At 39.0% G+C, this 22,490-nt stretch overlaps 1 protein-coding gene and 2 long non-coding RNA genes across 5 annotated transcripts in view; 1 reads left to right on the forward strand and 2 right to left on the reverse strand.

Moving 5' to 3' along the window:
* LOC134675876 (heterogeneous nuclear ribonucleoprotein L) overlaps nucleotides 1–22,490 on the forward strand; it is a 678,145-nt gene that overhangs the window by 318,163 nt on the left and 337,492 nt on the right. The gene's annotated exons all lie outside the window — the stretch shown is intronic.
* LOC134675947 (uncharacterized) overlaps nucleotides 1–22,490 on the reverse strand; it is a 205,412-nt gene that overhangs the window by 12,675 nt on the left and 170,247 nt on the right. The gene's annotated exons all lie outside the window — the stretch shown is intronic.
* LOC134675782 (uncharacterized) lies at nucleotides 11,006–11,660 on the reverse strand. Its single transcript, XR_010099789.1, has 3 exons — nucleotides 11,524–11,660; nucleotides 11,354–11,446; nucleotides 11,006–11,267 (listed from the first exon to the last, which is right to left on the reverse strand). It is a non-coding gene; the product is annotated as an uncharacterized LOC134675782 (long non-coding RNA).

The following is a 22,490-nucleotide window of genomic DNA, read 5'->3' on the forward strand; positions in this document are numbered from 1 at the left end:
TGCCTCCTTCTGCACCATCACGTCCTCGCAGAAGGAGGCCACCGCCTTCCATCGACTCTCCCCACCAAGCATGGCTTTTACTACCGCTGGCAAGGAAAGGTCTCTCCCCACTACGGCCACGAGTGCGGCCCTCTGATCCGCCCACGCTGGGCAAATGGCCAGCGTGTGCAGCGCCGTGTCTTCGGCATCGCCGCAGTCGTGGCATTGCATAGTTGGTTCCCGTCCCGCCCTCCTACACAGGTATCTTCCGAAGCAACCATGCCCCGAGAGAACCTGAGTAAGGTGGAAGGAGAGGAACCCCTCCTTTCTTCTGATCCATCGCTCCAGAACGGGTCGGATGGCTTCGACGGTCCAGTGGCCGGCACTTGGCGCCTCCAATCTCTCTTTCCACTTCTGGAGGAGCACTCGACGGGAATCAAGTCTCCACCGTCTGACCTCCTCCAGAGGTGGTTGGACCCCCCCGGCCCGCGCCTCAGAGACACGCCAATAAACATCAGCGAGCGCTGCTGCGTCGAGGTCCCAAGGCGGAGTCCCCGCCAACAAACACGCTGCCTCGTGGGATACGGAGCGGTATGCCCTCACCATCCTGACTGCCATAACCCGCTGCGGCCTCCTCAACTGGGCTTGATTTTCGGCGGTCAGGGTGAATGCCCAAATGGGCGCCCCATATAGGGCCATCGACCGCACAACACCCGCGTACAGTTTCCTGCAGCCCACATTCGGTCCACCGACGTTGCTGGGTAGAAGCCGGCTGAGTGCCTACCCCAACATATTTTACCATATCAAACACATAAATATAAACTGAAATAAATGTCCATATACTAAGAAAAACTGACCAAGGCCTCCACAGCCTCAGCCTGGAATCGAATCAGCGTCCTCTGCTATCGGGGCAGGTGCCTGTGCCATTCGACCACTGACTCACGGCGGCATAGGTCGAATTTTCCCAAGTATGCACTTCTCAGTGAAGGCTTATGGCACCCCCTGGCGCCTTCGGCCCTGTTTATCAAAAGCTTATAACTTGTAATACAAGTGGAAGTCCCTTTCCGTCCCTTTCTAACAATAAGGTGTCAAAAAGGAACTTCCGCTTGTATTTTTACAGCTCAGGTAAAAAGCACATCAAATTGTATGAAAGCATCTCATAACAATCAGTCAGATTCATATAATATGTATTCTCATTTCTTTTATTGATTTTATTTCTTTTCCTTTTGTAAGAATTTGATATGTTTTCTGAAAGAGTTACGTATTTGTATAAAGTTATGTACTCACTGAGTATAATTGCATGAATTCTATAGTAATTTAAATTGTATTTTTCTTAATTACTCGTAATGCATGTTAATTATAAGATGTAATAATGTTTTGAAAAGATGTGTCCCGCCGAGTTTGTTGCCGGTCCCATATTGGGATACCCTCCTCCAATTGAGGGGGGATTTAAATCTTCTCGGGGCAGAGGTGTACGGTTGGAGCCGGTAAAGGTTTATTTGACGTTCATAAGCGCATTGTAATATGCCTACTTGAATAAACAATTTTTTATCTTTATCTTTTTTTATCTTATTACAAGTTACAAGCTTTTGATAAACAGGGCACTGGTCATACATAAATCCTAAACTTTCTCATCTTCTCCCTACGCTACCGTATTCTTACTACCACGCGAGTCAGCACGTACAAAAGCGATCGAACTGTCTCATTTCCATAGTTACGTTCGACTCGTAATAGGGGCTGTAAAAAATATTCACACCGATGCATCGGAGTGTGGTGTAAGTGTAAGGAGGCAGAGATTTGTGGTTTTACGAGTATACCGGTAACTAAGCATATTCGGACGCACGAGCGCCGAGCTAACTAGGATTCGAAGTGGTCCCCATGATTGAAATAGGCTGGATCATCATCATCATCATCATCATAAGCAGAAATGCATCGGCCGTTTCAACCGCTCTTGACACAACGTTGCAACCGTCATTAGTTAGGGATGCAGTCGCCATATATGACTAGGCAACATTCCTTTAGTAGGTTATATTACAGTGGGTGTAATTTTTAAAATTTTCTTAGTTATCCTTGTGAAATTATTATAAATTAATTAATGATTTATGACATATTAAGGTTTTTTCGACCCATTTCTCCTGGAATAGGCGACAGGAAAGAATCGCAAATTGAATGGTCGATACACGCCAATCCGTTGCCGCACCGGTGTGCGAGAAGGACATCGTTCAAATCATTATGTATGTAAGAGCGCAACACTGTCTCGCACACACACGGACTCACGCGCGGTTCCGCATCAGTGTGATAACAGCAACAGCGATATGACTGCACCATCTTTTCTTTTGTGTCATTTTTTAAATGTACCCACGACATGTATGTTGCCTGAGTACCCACAACACAAGCCTTCTTGAGCTTACTGTGGGACTTAGTCAATCTGTGTAAGAATGTCCTATAATATTTATTTATTTATTTATTTATTTATTTAAATATTCCATTTCGCCTTCCGCTTATGACTCATGCCACGCTCTCGAACTATGCGGTTTTTCCGCGAACTTTCACTAGCGCCTTCCCACGTGTCGCTCGTTCTTTCATTATAAATCCATTTTCCAGTCTTTTTACGACGCTCAAGCAAAAATCAATCCTAACTCTATAGCTGTAAGATTCATCCTAAAATCTTGTACCGAGCTGATGTGCTTGCGAAACGCTCAAGCGAAATTGAACCCTATCGTTATAATAATTAGGTTCTGTCGCATCTCATCGCTTAATTGATATGATGGGCACGCGACTGCGGTCAAATGAAACTGAATCTTAATTGTATGGAGCTTTGGTTCCGTTTCGCTTAGTGGCTGGTGGAAAGCGAATACGGAAAGATTTTCTAGCTTCGTGATGTTACCTAAGATTATGATTGTGTTGTAATGAAACGAAGATGATTAGGAAAATAATTATAGAGGAGGTAAATGAAAAAGTATATTGTGCAATATAAGTGAAAACATTTTATGAGAGTATGTATGATAGGTATGACACCTGCAATGGCTGCAATAATATGTTACACAACGACGGCCGCAAAAATATCTGACACGGTCTTATTTGTAGAGCCATAAGAGAGTGGCACATATTTTTGCGGTCTTTGAAGAGTAACATATTATTGCAGGTGACTGCATGTCGAAAATAGCGCAGGATAACATTTGTTGTGTTACAACGCCCTTAGTAAAAATGGGGCAGAGTGTATTTGGTTGTGAGTGGTCATTGTACAAGGGGACTCACACACTGACTGTCTGTTACGGTGAACGAGAGACAGTTTAACCCCAGAGACAGTATTTTCTTGGCTAATAAAAAAACATCGTGAGATGCCTAATTGCCTAGTAGAGCAAAAACATCTTTCATTTTGTTACACTCCTAGTTATATTTGAAAATACACATTTAGCGCTACTTGAAGCAACTCACTAACCCGGGGTTAACCTGTTAAACCATACTTGTACGGTAACCACGTTAACTCCAGGTTTAACCCGGTTAACCCCGTGGTGCAAACTTATATGGCCGTAGCTACAAACCTTATATTTACTGTAATGTAAAGGTAAGGAGTCCACCACAATGCACTCCGTCTGATCGATCACACACAAACCCATTTAAAACACATGGCTGCATCTCGCTGCGGTCGTACCGCTCCGTACTGAGCCGCAGGTAACTTAGTTACAGTACAGAATAGGCACTAATAAAAAAAACACGGTGTATATGAAATACTACTACAGTATTTCATATACACCGTGTTTTTTTATTTCCGTTTATTTCACAGGTGAATTCTGACCATAAATCAAATAATTTTCTCAAGGACACCGGTATTCTAATTTACTCCATTTCGGAGATAATCAATTTTTTTTCTGATAAGGGCCCTCGATCGTGTACACTTTCCTTAGGGCCTGCTCACGTCTCATGAATCACCCTGTATTGATTAGTATTTTGCTACTTAAACTTCAGTACTATCTCAGACGATCGATGTTCGAAATGACTTCTTTGACTGGACATTGAATAAAACTCAGTTTGGACATTCAGAATGCCGACGTATTTGGTGAATTGGGTCATGTATTGTAACTATATTATCGTATTTGTAATATATATATAGATATATACATATAATTTATTTGAACGTATACACATAACATAGGTAAAAGATTAGGTCTTGCGTAATTGGCGTTTTATGTTAGTCGCGTATAGTCGCGAGGCGATTTTCCTCAAAAATATTAACTGAACTGTGTCTAGGAAGAACCACTGTATACATCTCCGCTGTGTGAGCTGGACAACTGCGGTTGGTCGCAATCGAACAGCTTAATCCCGGGCCCGGACCGGTGATTAAGTAGCGCCATTTACACCATATACGAAACAAAGCTCTAGTGCCATATGTCATGTGTACAGTCAACTGTAAAAATATGGGCGCACAACACAAACGGGTCTACCGCGATATAATGTCATTGTTTTTACCTTTAATTCTGACGTTTCAGCTGAGTTGCACCAGCCGTGGTCACGGAACAATGAAATTTAAGAGTAAAAAAAACACCAGTACACCACTTTATAACAATATTTATTAGGGAATCAGAAATATGGGAGTATAGGTCTGAAAATAATATGCGACGGCGCTCTCGCGCAAAACCAATCTAAAGATGGACGATTACCTCTAGTGATGTGTCATGCTCGGTTATCGTAGTGATGTCATACACCTCTGAATGACGATTCCACCGTTTAGAAATTATATCGCGGTAGACCCGTTTGTGTAATTAAATATGTGTACAAAACGCGAGAGTTTAAAGTGTAAAATTGCACAAATCATCTCAAAAATATGTCTCATAGCTCTTATGTCAGCGAATATTCTTGAAAACGAAATCTACGGGCTCTGATCAAACTAACTACACAAAACTTTCAGAGCTTCCCTGCTATCATATTTTATTTTGCATCGAAACCCGGAACTAAGACTTCAATTAATCATGTCCTTTATTTTTCACCCGGCGTCCGCGATAAGCGAGTTTATTGTTAACGGCGGACAAACAGACAAACAGACAATAATTAATTCCCGGCACGTACTCGCTCCTTCGTAATAAATCAGGCTTTATTATGGTAAGTTTGTTTGGGAACTGGCTTTTGTTCATTACTATGACAATACTAATGATGTTTGCTGCATTGAATATTAAATATTCAGTTCTTCTTTAACACATTCAGTGCCGAAAACCCGACTATCGTGTATTTATTAGTGATGTACCGACTATTGATTTGGCCGACTAGCCGACTAATTGGCGCTCGGATTGAGTTCATACGACAACCGGACAATCGGAAAAGAAAGCGACCAAGCGGTCAATAAATCGAACAAAAGTTTTCGTAAGCACCCTAAATAGGTATTTGGATAAAATAGGTGAAAAGCTTATGGTAAATATTTGCTGTTTATTTCTTTTTGCCCTGTTTTTCTGTAGCTTATAAAGTGCCGACTAATCGGCCGTTTTTGCCGACTAGTCGCCGACTAATCGCCGACTACAATGAGACTATGAGGCCGGATTGTCGGCTTTCCCGTCGGTACATCCCTAGTACATATTTATGATTTCGTTCCCAGGCCGGACGTTCGGATAGTCGGGATCATGGTACTACTGCTTTATATGACGAAATTGTTGTGGCCTGGCGCGGACGTCTTGTTTGGCTGAGTGGCAATGAATGTGTTAACTAACTTATTTACATTGACCCTTAGTGTAAATTTTGCGTGACGTGATGTACGTTTCGTATGGGATTTTGAGTTTCCAAAACGGCCCGCTTGGCGCGCTATTCAAAATCCTATAAAAAAAAATAGACAACGCAAACGCGAACGCTCGTCACGCTATCGAATTAAAACAATAGGGTTTCTGCTAATAATATATTGGTACCTACCTACATGCGCATTTCTATGTAACGTTCTACCCCTGACTTGCTTTAGATTTGGGAATTTTAATATTTTTTCCACTCAGAATCACGAGCTCTTTAGATACTAATAAAATTTTGGTATAACTTTAAATAGAAACGCCCATCTATGTGACGGACGGCATATATATATCTACGTATACCCAGCTTTTATCAAAATTGTTGTACCGTGAGACTTAAACAAACATATTAAAATAATTTTAAACGGGTTACTAATTTAAACTACGTGACTTACGCGAGTAACACATTTAAAATATTTAAAATGAAATAATTGACGGTTGAAATGAAATCAGGGAATAAATGGTTCAATAAAGTAATCTGTTGAGCCTCCAAGCGATTAAATCCATTGTGGCATCCAATTTCGCTATTCTTTTTACCTTATTGATCCATTCGGTCACTGAATGAACTGAATAGGAATCTAAATCTGTTTTAATAATTTGATAAGGTTTTGATCTTACATTGACCCGGCCTTGAGTCATGTCCTCACTGTCGTCCCTACCGCGAGAAACAATAAACCCCCCTCCCTTCTCCTCCTCGATCTGTGTAATGGCTCCTCTACACTATGGGCCAACGCCGGCCACTCCAAGGGACGCATTTATGCGTTAGAGGGAGCAAGTGATTGCTATCTCATTCTACCGCATGGCTGCGTCCTCCCTTGGAGTGGCCGGCGTTGGCCCATAGTGTAAAGGAGCCATAAGATTGTCCCCAACAACATAGCCACCTAGTGCATGCCGACGAAGAAGCGTGGGCGAGGCAGGCCCAGGCGGAGACGGCAGCACTTTGATGCCTTCCTTAACAACTGGCCGGAAGAAGCGCTAAATCGGGAGTTATGAAAAACCAGGGGAGAAGAAATTATGCTGAGATGGCGGCACTTTGACGCCTTCCTTAACCTTTTGAACGCCAAACGGCGCATCCATTTGCCGTGTCACTGACGCCCCGTGGCGTAAAATTTAGTTTTGTGAATAAATAATGCCAACCTAAAAGTGGGGTGTTTTTCAGTTGATTTTCATCAAAATACGATCGACGTCAAATGTCGTCTTTGGCGTCGTCGTCACGATTTTGCGTTGACGTCAATTGCCGTCTGTGGCTTTCAAAAGGTTAACAACTGACCGGATCAAGCGCTAGATCGGGAGTTATGCATAAATTGGAAAACCAGGGGAGAGGCCTTTGCCCAGCAGTGGGACACTCAAATAGGCTAAAAGAAAGTCAAAATATGAAAACGGAATCGGCATACGGAACAGACAGTATTGCTATCAGCAAACATGGCGGTATTGAAGCCGTTTGAGTCCCGAGTCTAATTAAAACTTCTACTTCCGCCCTGTGATGGCACAATTCGCAGAAAATATGTCCATTTTGTGTTAACCGTCTCGCAATTGTGTTGGGCATTTACTTACTTACTTTTTACTTCCGTTGGCGCTACAACCCTTTGTGGGTCTTGGCCTCCTCCACAATCTTCCTCCAGTTGTCGCGGTGCCTGGCGGTGTTGGGCATTTATAGATATTTTTTAGACATCACCAAGATACGATAACGATATGTTTAAGATCTAACCTGTCAAATTTGACATCTGCGCGATTGTGGAGATACTCTTGAACGATTTTCACAGGATATGACTTAGAGATCCAATTCACATCTAATAGATATCTTACTCTATCTAACGTAAAAGTGACATTGGCTTCCCGAATTGCGATGCAAAAGAGAACTAGTTGATATATATCTGAACTATAACGTACCTATCTAGAATGGATCTAGTACGTGTCGTCTCTTGTGAATATCTTGAAGTTCGAATACGGCAGTTAGTGTCATAGCTAATATTGCGTCATAGCTGTTACATTCATATTACAATCTTTGCCATTCATTATAGAGCTCTCCTCATAGCTTCTAATTCTTCTAAATTCCTAATCCCAACTAGGAAATATTATAAATGTTGAAGTAATTATATCTGTATAGCTGCTAACAAAAGTAACTTTTTTCACACGTTTTCCATTTCGGGAGAAATCGTTTTCCACTAACCAAATCTTTAACATATCACTTTGATTTTGATGTGGATCGCTTCAGCTTAATATATTCTAGGTTTATAGGTTCCGCGTATTTTTTTTTTGTATTGAAAATTTTGAAAATAGGAAAACGATAACATACTAAAAAATCATGGAGAATGGAAAATATTTAGTTGGTAGTGGAAAAACGTTTTCTCTTTTTGTATGAACGGTCACGTGCTATAGATACTTCCCTCTTAACCTTTCACGCTTAAATGTGCAAAGGTATTACATCATCATGATCATCATCTCAGCCATAAGATGTCCACTGCTGAACATAGGCCTCCCCCTTGGACCTCCATACGTGCCGGTTGGAAGCGACCCGCATCCAGCGTCTTCCGGCGACCTTAACAGGGTATTACATGGTTGCAGATATTTATGAGTTTTATGGCGTGTTGTTCAAACAAGTGGATAATTCTTATCTCAATACAACATTATTTTGACACGGAAACTTTGAAATGGTCCCTGCCTAACTATTAATTATTCCATCGTAAAAACCCTGTGTTTCGTGCCACGTTCCTACATGTTTAATTAAACTACGGCTATTTTTAACTCACCCCATATATCGTGACTGGCTATTTTAAAACTATTAATCATTATTTTATCATGTACGTGAGCCCGATTCGAACCTACAAATGTATTCCAATTTGATCTCATTTTGATATCACTCGCCCGTACAGTGTACATCATGCTCATATTTATATGTTTATGCGAGAGAGGGCGATGTGCGCTGTGATTTATAAAAAACCGGGCAAGTGCGAGTCGGACTCGTGCACGAAGGGTTCCGTACCATTATGCAAAAAAAGGCAAAAAAAAAACGGTCACCCATCCAAGTACTGACCCCGCCCGACGTTGCTTAACTTCGGTCAAAAATCACGTTTGTTGTATGGGAGCCCCACTTAAATCTTTATTTTATTCTGTTTTTAGTATTTGTTGTTATAGCGGCAACAGAAATACATCATCTGTGTAAATTTCAACTGTCTAGCTATCACGGTTCGTGAGATACAGCCTGGTGACAGACGGACGGACGGACGGACAGCAGAGTCTTAGTAATAGGGTCCCGTTTTACCCTTTGGGTAAGGAACCCTAAAAATAACTGGTTTTTAAAGATCGAATGCCGCTATATGTACGTAAGTACTTTTAAACAGTCAAGTGTAAAAATATATGCATATAACTTACTCAAAATATATCCCATAGTTCTTAATTCGCTGATATAAGAGCTATGGGACATATTTTTAAGTATGATGTGTGATTTTTACACTTGACTGTACGAGTAAACCCTTACTGATGCAGAAAAATTATTGGTTTCATCTCGGAATGAGAGATAATAAGTTGGAAACTAGTGGATACTCGCATACACCTTATATATCATCATTATCATCATCATCTCAGCCTATATACGTCCCACTGCTGGCCACAGGCCTCCTCTCGAGCGCGAGAGGGCTTGGGCTATATATCGCCACAGAATAACTAATAGTACTACCGCACAGAAAATTCACTCCTTCACAAAAGTCAGATTTAGGTATAAAATTATACCTATACTCGCCGCCTGCAGCAAAAATGAAACTTATAACCGAGCACGAACCGTGAATCTCATTTGCGCGAGCGCCACGGGACACGACGACCGTGCGGTCGAGCGGCAGCCCATTGCCATACGCCTGCCCTGCCCGTGAGGCCAGCCGGCCAAATGTACCTAAACTGCGTACCTAGTGACACCTCCCTGATATCGCGTTCTTAAAGTGCAAAAATAGGAGGATACGTTTCACTGTTTCTTTAAAATCCAGTCCAATGAGCACTGATCCTGTCCATCATTAAAGTGGTATGCATCAGTGATCTCGTTAAATCTGTAAGTAGGTCTCTTGCATCTGTTTACATTTCACATTGATGTTTATTTGCTTTCGAGAGGATCGATTCAGATATAGATCTGGACGATGTGAAGTCTCCCCCTCAAGGGGCCCACTGATTAACAGTCCGCCGGACGGTATCGGACTGTCAGTTAGAACAAAATTTTGACAGTTCCGAACAACTGACAGGCCGATACCGTCCGGCGGACTGTTAATCAGAGGGCCCCTTTATTCATAAAACTTTACGGGCCTGATTTTGTTAAATTATGTTTTATTCCTTTCTTACAAATACATAAGTCAAAATGACGGATAAGGACAAACGATTATTATCTAATTGAGGTTTATAGCGCGTTTATGAATAAGGGGGTTAAAATTTTGGTTCCTACTGCAGCACATTCTTGAACATTTGTAGGGTTCCGTACCCAAAGGGTAAAAACGGGACCTTATTACTTAGACTCCACTGTCAGGTCCATCTGTCTGTCACCAGGCTGTATCTCATGAACCGTGATAGCTGGTGTTTGAAAATATTTCATTTAACAGTTTTTCTTTCTTGAATTTAAAACAGTCGTGTTTTTTTATGTTTTTAAGACATTCAAATTGCGCAAAACACAAGACAAAGGCATCGTATCTTGGATATGTTTAATTAAATTGTTGTTTTGCTCACAAATGCGAATTAATCGAATCAAGAGCTGTTAATAAGTTTGCAAAGTCGGACACGGGACACAAAGGAGGCCTGTAGGCGTAATTGAAGGATGCTTCTCATGTACCATTACAATGTAAATATATCTATAATGTATAAAGACATACAACTTTATTAATAATGTATATGCTTTAAGGCGTCTTCAGAAAAGGTTGTTTGTTCACGCGGTTTCTCTACTTCGAGAAATTTTAGGTTATTCTTATTTTCTTATAAGTACTATTTAATCTAATAGGAGTTTTTTACACTACTATTTACGATAAAGTGAAACAACTATTATTTAGGGGTACTAATATGGAATATTTTCTTAATTAATTAAGGAAACTAGACAATATGATTAAAACATTTATTTAAATAATTTCAAAATTAACCCGGAGAGCCTTAAGGGCCTTAATGACAGGAACTTAAGGTAAACTAGCTCTTATCTAAATAACATGAGCATCAGACTCTTATTTGAGTGTTGAGGGAACAGTTATGGGTATAGCGAACTCTTTTTAAAATGTTTTGGTAGAAGCGGCCTACTGACGGACAAATTAAAAGGTACTAAGGGTATGAGGGCGCCAGAACCAGCATCTCTGGTTCAGTAATAAATATTAAATAAAGGGTCGATCTAACCTCCAAAACTTCGAAAGACCGTAAACAATACAACCGCCACGTTGGCCAGGAACCTCTGCGTGGAAGTATGGAAACGCCAGGCACAGCTCCTTGCCACTGGTAGCTCGGCTTACAGAAGCTGGCATCTTGAGGCCACCCCGTAAACTTGTAATAAAGACGGTAAATCTTGAAACCCTGAAATTTATAAAACTACTAAGTAACGGAACAGACATTCACAGAATCTAATAAATATACTGGTCTGCGAGTAGGTCGCTGCTTACCCGGGGCAGATAATAAGCGGGCGTAGGAAAGGACTTGCATAATTTCAATGCACCCGGGGCTTCAACTGCACAGGACGATTCACATCCAACGAGCTGCAATAATATAAAAACAATCAACACTGCACTGACAAATCCATCCAAAACAATTAAGGAATCGACGAGCTACTTACGATTAGGCGGCTTAAACCGCGATATAGGTAGAAGCCATCAGGCGGCACCAGGCCGCTGGGCAAAGGAAACGAACCACCTTGCTACGATCTCTTCCAAATCCAAAAAGAACGGCTAGCTACGTGGCGAGCCATCGGTGACAGATACAACGACGGGGTTACCAGAGTCCGAACGGGGCTCGGGCGAACACTCATGACTTGACAAAAAAACGCTTTCCTTCCTATTTAGTTAGCTTAGAATAATATTAAATACAATGCGCCGGGGAATAAAAAAATATTTGAAGACAATTTTAATTTAAAAATGACCTGCGATTTTAAAAAAAACCATAAATGTAGGAAGGCACCGAAATTATTTTTTAATCTAGCAACCCGGACCATGTTGTTATCGACTGTGCTCGCTAGATGGCGTTAAGGGTATCAAACGAATATGGGTCACATACTGTTTAATATTAAATACGGAACACTAAAAATGAAGAATTAAAATTTTGTTGTTACAAAAGTATCCATTATATTTCGGCAAAATGGGAAAACTTATTTCTCCTTAGAATATTTAATAGTTATCGATTCTAAAAGGGCCCACTGATTATCAGTCCGCCGGACGGTATCGGCCTGTCAGTTGTTCGGAACTGTCAAAATTTTGTTCTAACTGACAGGCCGACACCGTCCGGCGGACTGTTAATCAGTGGGTCCCTAAGTAGGAACATTATCGGATAGCAGGACGGTGTAGTTCGAATTTTTATTTACATCCCAGATTATTAAAAAAAACTGGGAATTAGTACCAGGTTGCGTAGTACATTACTAGCATCAACTTGCTCAAACTGGGACAAATAAACATTGAATGCTTCTTTCAAAGACTTTTCATATCCATTGTGATATAAAGTAAATAAATGGGCAAGCCTAAAGTATTTATTGAAGATGTTTCGAAGAAACCGCAATCATTGTGTAGGCTCCGACACACAGGCGCGTTTTGCGGCCGGCGCGTGAGCGGAGCGCGCCGCTTTTACGTATAAAACGCTCACGCCCCGCCCGAAAAAAGCGCCCCACGGAACCTTTAACGTCTAGCACGTATTTATGTGAACGTTCAGGCATTACTCACACACGCACCGATTCAATAGATACGCACAGGTATAGATGTGCGCCATAGCGACACATCTATAAATACATACCTTTCACCCGGAAATTTCCCTTTCACTGACAATTAAGTAATACCGGGTGTGGCCTGTAACACGAGCAAATAATTAAAACATAGATTGTACTCCTCAAACGGTGACACTTTTGTTCAACAACTTTTAAGAATTATGAAGTATTTAGACTCCCTATTTTTCATACAAAATAAATATTGTCTTCAATGGACGCCATCGCCACGCCACGCCATATCATTGTGATTGACGTTGCTTGTCACGCAGTAACATAACAGAATTCACAATACATTGCGTCTTAGAATAAACTTTAAAGTGTATTAAAAGAAAATCAAACCACAAGTTATTTTTAAAAGTCGCTGAACAAATGTTGGTCAGTATGAGGAGTACAGCCTACAGTTCAATTTTTTGCTCATATTACAGGCCACACCCGGTATATTAATATTACCATGATCCATGAAACAACCTTTAAAGAACTCTTAATCAAATTCACGTCGGTATTCGGTCGATTAAGTGCAATTATAGAAATTTCCCCCTTTCTATTTTAGTCTTTTGTTTATAACCCTCTTTTGTCCAGTCAAATGTTCTCGAGTGGTTTGAAAATTTTAAAAGGGTTTATTTGAAGGAATACTTGACTGGAAAGAAGTTTAGTAATGAAGTCTTAAAAGGGTTGCCATTGTTCTGCTCCGTCAATGTTTTTTTTCTATAGATTTGAAGGCGGAGACGAAACTGTAAAGTTTTTTGAATTGAAGGGAAAAAACCGGCCATTACGCAAAAAAACGGGAAAAATAATCACGTCTGTTGTATAGGAGCCCCACTTAAATATTTATTTTATTTGATTTTTAGTATTTGTTGTTATTGCGGCAACAGAAATACATAATCTGTGATAATTTCAATTGTCTAGCTATCACGGTTCATGAAATACAGCCTGGTGACAGACAGACGGAGGGACAGATGGAGAGACAGACAGACGGACAGCGGAGTCTTAGTAATAGGGTCCCGTTTTTACCCTTTGGGTACGGAACCCTAAAAATTTAAATTTAAACATCTAGAGCCGGGAATAAATCAAATTTTGGTTGCTCAATTGAGTTCAATATCAAAAAAATAATTGTTCGATCCTAGCGAGTATGTCCCTTTGCTTTTAGTAAACCAGATCTAAAAATTTGCACGATTAAGGAACTTAAATCGTTTTTTAGATAGTCTGAAGTAAAGGCGCTGGTTTATATTTTTTTTTTTCTCAAAAATGGACGGCAAAGTCGACTATGCCGTCTAAAAAATAGGTCGCGAAGCGCGGAGTTTATGGTCAGTCAAAATTTAAAAAGTTAAAATCGAGACTGCAATCGATTTTGGGACTGCAATGTTGCATACAAATTCCATTATTTGTCGAGTTCCAAACTTTTTAAAAGTTCAAATGGCCATATCAAATGAAGGCACAGGCCCATTAAACAGCCAAACAGATGATTAGTACCGCGACTATTTAGTTGTCTCAAATAGGTTGGCGTATTTTCGGCAGAAAAATACACTTCTATTTTTTTATTAAAAAAATAAAAAGGCGGCAAGGGCTTTTCTCTGTGAAAATATATACGTAAGAACGTTGCTTTTGTAAAATGTTTCTATGATATTTATGTTTCTTGCACCATTTTTGAGAAAAGCACTATATATGACTCGGCTGGAAGGCTACTTGCTGGCTTCGGATTCAATTAAACGGACTCCCAAGGTCGTCCGTTTAAAACGAATCCTCAGCCTGCAAGTAGCTACTTCCGAGCCTCGACAATAATGTACTATTTCTGTTCGTATTAACTTTTTCAAAAATAGATATCCTACTTTAAGGCGCGGTGTGTAGTAAAATGCGCTTTTTTGTAACCATATTTACAGACTTTTACAAGGATTTCATGCATTATTTTCTAGTATGTATAACTTTAGTCCTTGAACTACGTTCTTGCTTGTCAGAAACACAACGGCTCATTATTTTCTCGATAGAATCTTAAGTTGAAAACATGCTTAAAGCTGTCTTTTGATCCATATTTTAGAAGTACTACGACGAAAATGGATATGAAACTTACCTCATTCGATAGGTTTTAAGTAAATCTTCGTTATTGCTGGTCCTTTTATTGATACGTTAATCTTTTCATTCATAATTTTATGAATTCAACCTTTGCCTACTAAATTTCACCTTACGCGGCAATACCTTGCGCCCATTCCCCGCGCCAGTACGCCCGTGGCCACTGCCAGCGTCGGACCTAAGCTAGTTTAGTGGACGTTTCATAAAATGGGTAACCACTGTATAAATATGCAAATATGTTATACACACAATGTTTTTCAACATACTTACGAAGAAAAGCAAAATAATTCTTAATTACTGTGACATTTCAGACATTTGCCCGTCATATTGTCATTTTATAACAAGTTGGGAAGCAAAGGCACACACCCATCTAACCAATCCGGAATTCAGTCACGATTGATAAATTGTGTAAACATATTTTATTAAAGGCTATTAAATTAATCAAATTGAATCATTTTTAAACATATGTGTACGGATTTCAAATACCTATGTGGGAGTGTTTAGTGTATGGTGGTAACCATTTCACCGCTTTTAGTTTCCGAGTTATCTACATGCGTTTTATTTAAGGGAAGTGGTTGAAAAATGCCTAAAATGGTTTTGTGTTTAATATTAGGTAAGGTAGAAGTACTAGTGCTCGACGCTGCACTAGTATTCGACATGGGTATAGTGTGTAGCTTTCAAATAGAGCTCGACGGCTAATCCTATTGTCTATTGTTAAGTAAAACTGCTCGTGCCACGTGCCACAACCACCTGCATAAAAAATACGAACTTCGGTTACTGAGTGCCGGCGAGTCGAACGCTACAGAACCAGTCTAAAATGTGTCATCGAGATGCGTAACAAAGGCGCGTTATCGGAGAGCGCACCTACACTGGTTTTTTGAGCGTTGGCCTAGCCCGCGCTCAGGTGCCAAATAAAATAATTAAGACCCTTTTTTGCAGGTAAGTAGCACGTGCGGTTTTACTTAACAATAGACAATAGGATTAGCCGTTGAGCTCTATTTGAAAGCTACACACTATACTTTATGTCAAAGTAATATCGGTTAAATTTGAACGGCGGCGATCTTTCTGTATTCAAATTTAATTCTTGTCACTTTGACATAAAGTGCCCGTGTCGAATACTAGTGCAGCGTTGAGCACTAGTACTTCTACCTTATTTCCGCCAAGTCCGTACCGTGCTATATGGAAATTAATTCCAAAAAATGCTGTTTTTATATACCACACTGGTGGCAAGCAAGCATACGACCCGCATTCACCATAACCTATGGACGCCTGCAGCTACGGGGATGTGACACATCATGCCAAATGTTGATTGATTTTATATAAAATAAAAGTCCTAATATATAAATTAAGCTTTCATAAGTAATAGTTACTGATTTTTAAAAAGCGCTTTTCAATTAAAAGACATGTCAAGTACCTACTTTCTAATGCTAAAAAAAACGAACTACAGTATTCTTCCTTATTTTCAATACCTACTTGCCCGAAATTGACTTCTAGAATTAGACCAAGTCTACGACGATTTTGATTACACACGCAGTGCAAGTGTTAATCATAATTTCATAAAGGTTTGTCGTTCAAAATAACACTTGCACTGCGTGTGCAATCAAAATCGTTGCAGAATTTTCTTGGTCTAACTCTATTATATTTTTAAGGTAAGGAAGTACTAATTTCTGTCTCATAATAATTGTGTATAATTTGATTAGGTTCTTAGTTTGTCGGGGTATACTCTCATATTGTATATAATTTCATTAAGTACTCATTAAAATACGAATTTGCTAATAAACCTTATTCGATATTAATTGCCGGAAAAAATCCCGGAACTGACAAATCAGAATATTCAGAATACCGATGGCGCCAGAATAAGGATGTAGACGTGCTGCGCGGGAATGGTGCGACGGGGCGCGCGGGGCGCCCGCCCGCCTGTTCTACCACTCGTCTGCTTCACCCCCTCGGAAACGTAAAACTCAAATATAAGAGCGCCTTAACATAACTTTCACGATTTTTACACATCTCATCATCATCAAACTATCATCATCTGTTTACCGAAGAGCTGGCGGCTCGTATCAGCATTGCGATACAGCGAGGAAATGCCGCCAGCATGCTTGGTACAATGCCTTAAAACTTAAATACTCGATTAAGTCCCGTTGTACTTATACAGATTAATAATAGATATCCTACTTGTTCAGATTTTCTGGTACAAAATTTTTATTACAAAAATTTGCTGGTATTCTTTCCCATGATAAAAATAGCTTTAACCCTCATTCCTACTAGCCTTCTGGCTTCAGCCAATCTAACACATAATTCCCCCTTTATGTGCTACCAGATACATTTAATTCCATTAGCACAGCAACCCAATTTAGACCTTAAAGTCTAAAACTTAAGATCTGAATTAGAAAATAAGTGTAAACCGCATTTTCCGCTGCTGTTTCTTACATCTGCCATAGAAAACAATGCACGACTACAATTCAGCCGGTACACTGCGTTGCAAACAAAAGTGTACCAATCGACCTAATGGAGGGGAGCAGATAAGCTCGCCAGTGTACGCCATTACAGTTTAGTTTTGTTGTACAGTGTTGGCCGATGTGAGTGGGTTGTTTTCATGTTTTAATTGTGGATACTTAGTAATAGGTATGTTGTGCCAAATTGTTTTTGGCTTTGTATTTTTAATGAAGAAATTATTTCATATGTGTATACGGAAGTCATAAGCATAACATTCTGACTAACTTAGCACTGTTGGTTGGTGTAGTCAAAAGTTTTTTACTGTCTGCAGAGTAAGAAACAACTCTTTAATGTTTTTGTGTACTAAACTTTACTTTCAAACATTTATTAGGTATAAACAAGTTGTATATTAAATGTAGAAAATGTGATCTACATTTATCTAACTTAGTTCCTAAACAATACTAGCTTTGCGTAAAGGAAAGCCATATTACTGTATTCGGTATTCACTAAAAATTAAATCTAGGTTTTTTTGTCTGACCATTCTTTGGCATAAACTCATCTACAATATTAAATATCTTGAACAACGAAGCAAAAACATCTGGCACAATTTTTTCGCGTTTTGCAGGTGACTGTACGTGTACATGTGTGACGTTCCACGGCAAAAGGTATCTTATGGCGGCTGGCGCTTACGTCGCATAGCGCCTCAATAATATTGGAGCTGCGTTAATAATAGCGTAAGCGCCAACCACTATAAGGTACCTTTACCCGTCACGGTGGGACGTTACATATGTCAATTGCAGTACATGTTTACAACGTTTTACGCCCAAAATCATGATATACCATCCATTTGTCACCCGCAATGGTTATTTACGCACAGCATCACACGTAACACGTAATTCGCATAAATACAATCTCGCCTTGATTTGTGTTTCTCTAAATAAAGACGGAGCACTCCCCGAGCGGTGTTTATGTGGGCGCAAGGGATGTCAAAGGTCGTATAGGCACTTAAGGATAAACGGAGAAAGTTAACTTGGAATTACGACTTTAACTTTTAGTTAGTAAGGTTTATTTTAGTTAAGTTGGCAAAATAGTGACGCCCATCTGATGTTTTTTCAAATTATGTTTTAGGAGAAAGACTTTGATTGAACATAATTACGTTTCTAAAAACAATTGAACGTAAATTTTAAAGACTAAAATATAAATTTAACAAATGTAACAATTTTTGTAATAATGTAACAGTTTTTCAGTAAACAAAATTGAAACAGTTTCTGAAGTGCTCGTTGTTGCTTAACAATATCAGTTTTTTTAATTTAAGATAGCCAAAATCAACACTGTTTGTTTTAAATATGCATACTTGATAAATATACCTACATGTGTACCAGTTTTACGCTAAACTAAATACATGATTTTGTCCCTTTGATGCTAATGCTCGGAATCCATTATCTTTATTGAAAAATAATATTATCAGTGGCCTCCAGTGTATGCGTCACAGTACCATCATTTTGAAGCGTGCACTGATGCTGCAGCAGTCTGAAAGCTCTTGGGTGCTGCTAATTTATTTGCACGATTTGCACTTTGTCTTGTGAATATTCTTTGTATGCGCTGTTTAGAGTTAATAGTCCCTGCGACCATTTCCGTCGCTAGGTAAATGTGTGAATCAACTTCTTTATTTAAAATGTCAAAACGTTAGACGCAATGGAGATTTCTATGTAATACAGTGACGTCACTCTGATGTATTACTCTTTATCAGCGAAATGATATACATGGAAGTATTCTGTCCGCTCAATTATGACCCAACGCAAACTACCCCGCGATAGGCGGTACTTACAAACTGCTCGATTGGCAATCTCAGTACGCGACCGAGATGACAGTCAGTGACAAATGGCTAAATTGATTTATAAAAACAACGTTTTTTGTAATTAAAAATATATTCATGTGTCGTGAAGTGCTGCAGAAGTTATTTTAGTTCATACCAAGGACAGTGGAATCACTTTTCACTTGTAGTAAACAGATAACTTCAGTAAAATTTGGAAAAAACATGACGATTTGTTTTCAATACTACCGTGCTAAGCTAAAACGTAACAACTGCATACGACTTTCATAACAACATACGACTTTTTAAATTGCGAGGATAATAGGGATGGTGTTATGCCAAATGAAGTAGACTATTTTATTAACTTGTGTTTGGTTTAGGTATTTTATATATAATTATAAATAAATTCCTTCTTACAGATTTGTATTTTCCTTTTTTATTTCATGAGATGGAGCTATAAAAATACTACCTAGTTATTTCAAATTAATAATCAAATTTGGTATTGCCATTTTACATTACTTTCCATTCAGATTCCCACAAGATGCTATTCGCAGAGAACTATGGAAAAAAGCGTCCAATTAGAGAGACATGAAATTGAGTGGATGCCTGGCAAGATATCTAGAATGGTGTACTTTCGTTTGGGCCAAATACGTTTCGCCAAATTTCACTTCCCAACAAACTTATCGCAATAGTTTCATTTCCCAAAGAAACCTTTAGCAAATTCCGCAGCCTCCTCTCTATTAGTACCTATGTAAATTAATTGTATGCCATGCAATATTTTGGGACATGTAAGTTATGCTTAATGATACATTTGGGTTTACTAATGAATGGGCCAAAAACGTTTCCCAAAGTATCACATCCCAAACTATGTTTCCCAAATTATCATTTCCCAAAAAAATGTTTGGCAAAACAACTTATCGCAAATTTTCAGTTAGCAATAGTCTTTTTTGGCAAGTTATTGTTTAGCAAATAATTACTTAGACAAGTTTCATTTTCCCAAATATTATTTAGTCAAATGTATCATTAAGCATAAACTTACATGTCCCAAAATATTGCATGGCATATAATTTACATACCAATAGAGAGGAGGCTGCAGAATTTTATTTGTCTGGTATTTAATTGATCATTACATATACATAGTAAAATGTAACGTCAAAAAAAAACATTCTTACTGCCAAAAATATGTAGTAAATGATCACTAAAATTTAAACTCCATTTTAATGTAAAATGATAACCAAATTTGTTACATCTTGCTATTCTATTAAAGCAAATAACACCAAAGTAATCATTGTAACCCAAAAATATTAAATAACCACCAATATGTAAATCACATTTTAGTTTAATATGTCATGCAAATTCTTTACTTCTCGTTATTCTATTAAATTAATTAATCCACTTTGATGACCTTTTTCTAGTACATAGTATTTCGTTTCTGTAAGGACCGCAGTTCTAACCTAACCTAACCCACTTTTCTAATAGCATTTCGATTCTGTGAGGGTCACAGTTCTATTCTAACTTAATCTAACCCACTTTTCTGATAGCGGTTCCGTTTTGTGAGGATCGCAGTTCAATCCTAACCGAACCCACCCAAATTACGTAGAATTTAACGTACCTATATTAGCATTACAAAAAGTACTTTAAATAGAGATGCCTGTTTGTCAAATTTGCGAAGTGACAATTTTGACCAAACATCTTTTTGGAATATAATATTAGACAATAAAAAACGTTTGGTAAATAAGTTTTTGTCCTAATACAATTTGACAAAGTAAAATCATGCCAAATGATTATTTGACCAAATAAATTATATGCGAAGTGTCACTTTGCTAAAGGTTCCTTTGGGAAATGAAACTATTGCGATAAGTTTGTTGGGAAGTGAAATTTGGCGAAAAGTATTTGGCCCAAACGAAAGTACACCGCGCGAACGGCTGTGGTCCCATACAAAATTTTCATTTTGCACCTTTTTCTACTGACAAACTTGCTTGACCGGCTATATACATATAAAATATTCTGAACTGAAAGTGGGGATTTATTGTGACTCCGCCTGTTCAAATATTTTTGACCCGATTCTTGTACCCATGTAAATTTTGCAGACTGTATAGCCAGTCCGATTTCTAAGATCAAGTTCGCCATACATTTACTGTGGCTTACTTGATCTTAGAAAAACGGACAGACTATACCTGAACGTGACTTCGCACTGCCATACAGGTAGATAATAAAATATACAAAATACTTATTATAGCGGAATACATTTATACAACAATGATATATATTTACTAATGTTGAGTTAGTCTGTCATGTCATAACAACATTTTAACTAGTTATCTTTTAATCTGCATTAAATTATTATACGTGAATTATTTGACTGGTTCTTCACTGTATGGCATAAACCTATCCCTGTCCAAGTCATATTCTAATCAAATATGAACCGCGAACTCTAAGCGGCCAGTACGTACAGCAAGAAGGTTATTAGCGGATTAATGTCGCTGATTGGTAGTTATTGACATTATATGCATTTCATCCACACTTAGCTATGTACCATTAGAGTAATAAAGATGACTCTTATTTTGTTTACCAGCTTTGATTACAGGCTCTGTAAACGCGTCGTCCTATTTGAATGTAGGCGTAATTGTGTATGTGTGCTAATTCGGCCCGAGAATTTGAACGGTAATGTTCCTAAAGGCGGTTTCCATACTAAATATATGCGTTCACTGCTCTTTATAGATCTTTGAAGGAAATCAAGGCCATGGCGCCGATGCGAGCTTTTATTATTCATGTTTTAAAGTTGGTGAGATTTAAACCCCCCGTCCCCCATCGTGATCATTCGTGATATTTTTCTTACCCCCACCCCCCCCCCCTCTAAACTATCACATGATTTCTGGACGACCCCTAATTAATGCAGTACATGCAATTGGGATCTGAATTTCTTTTTAATCTCCCGCGGGCAGGCCATAGTTCAGGAACGTGAACTATCAATCCACTTCGGTCGTAATGCGGTCCGTGGAGATATTAACTGCAATTCGCTAATTGCTCGATGTTTCCATGACGGACGGACGGACCAATACTGTAGAGTTTTGAGGCAATCGGACTGAGTGCGGTAACGGTTTAAGTGGGGATCAATCGTGAACGATGCCAGATTGTAACCTAAACATCAATTTCAAAAAAATATTGGGGACATCTTACACAGATCAACTTAGCCCCAAACTAAGCAAAGCTTGTACTATGGGTGCTAGGCGACGATATACACACTTATATAGATAAATACATACTTATATACATAGAAAACATCCATGACTAAGGAACAAATTTCTGTGTTCATCACACAAATAAATCGAACCCAGGACCATCGGCTTCGCAGGCAACCCTGCCTTAACCTTACCCAACTTAACCAAACTTAACCTTAGCTAGACCGGTCGTCAACTTAAAAATAAATATGTACTTAATTTTCTTCATGAAAAGGTTTTAAAAAGTCTACTCTTGGAGTTTTATCTGTCATACATACATTATACGAGTAAGTAGTAAC

This window comes from Cydia fagiglandana, chromosome 23, assembly GCF_963556715.1.
Source record: "Cydia fagiglandana chromosome 23, ilCydFagi1.1, whole genome shotgun sequence".
Classification (NCBI taxonomy): Eukaryota; Metazoa; Arthropoda; class Insecta; order Lepidoptera; family Tortricidae; genus Cydia; species Cydia fagiglandana.